Here is a 957-nt window from a genome sequence, read left to right as displayed (position 1 = left end):
CGAGAGGGCAAAGAAGGAACAGCGGAGCCCAATACCTTTCCGCAAGCCACCGCCGCCCTCCAGTTTCTGGCCCGCAGACGAAGTGGAGATCCAGCCAGGTCTTGAGTGCTGCCGCCCCAGGTGAGCCGGAGATTCACCTGTTGCCACTCAAGGCACCGCTACCTACATCACCGCCGACTCCGCGGCCTTTAGGATTTCGGCTCAGTTCAGCTAAACCACAACCGGCGTGGAGATAGGAACAGCAACCAATCAATCACCCACCGCCTCCTAGAGCTTTTGCACCAATGAGCTAGAAGTTTTATGAGTGACGACACATCTGACCAATGCAAAGGATAGTAAAGGCCTAGGAGGGAGGGAGCGCCGTAGGCGACGCCACGAAGCTCTGGCAATACCCTGTTCGTCTTCAAATGACAGCTCAGCGAGTTCCGGCGAGACACGCCCACGTCCTCCATGCCACGTGCGACCAATCAGAAAAGCAAAAGGATTGTCTATTTCCACAGCCAATCGGCTGGGAAAATCGCTGAGGTTTGAGCTAACCCTGGAGCATTCACACCAACCGGGAGCGGACATGTGGGCAGGGCCAGGTTAATAGTGCCATGGAAGGAAATTTACCGCAGTTGAGTTAAACGTAGACATTAGTTTGGGGCGGTGTTCCGCGTAGGAAATAGCAGACTCTGACACTGAAATTAGACATAAGGAAGGTTTCCTATTCCGCCTGAGGCTAGACTGCTCTCCCACCTCTAAACAGATTTTCAACAGTTGGGGAAAACACTGGCCACCCGCACCTCGTTAAGACGTCGCAGAACCAGTCCTGGTTTCTGAGCAATGCTTTCCATAATCAGTTCCCTAAATGCCCACCTTGTTAGCTAAAAAGGTTACAAACGCCTGTAAACGGTACATAACTGAAATCATCAGAATTACAAATATCTATTAAACATATACTATGTGCCAGAACCT

This window comes from Papio anubis, chromosome 17 (genome assembly GCF_008728515.1).
Source record: "Papio anubis isolate 15944 chromosome 17, Panubis1.0, whole genome shotgun sequence".
Classification (NCBI taxonomy): domain Eukaryota; kingdom Metazoa; phylum Chordata; class Mammalia; order Primates; family Cercopithecidae; genus Papio; species Papio anubis.
This window is presented reverse-complemented; position numbering follows the sequence as displayed.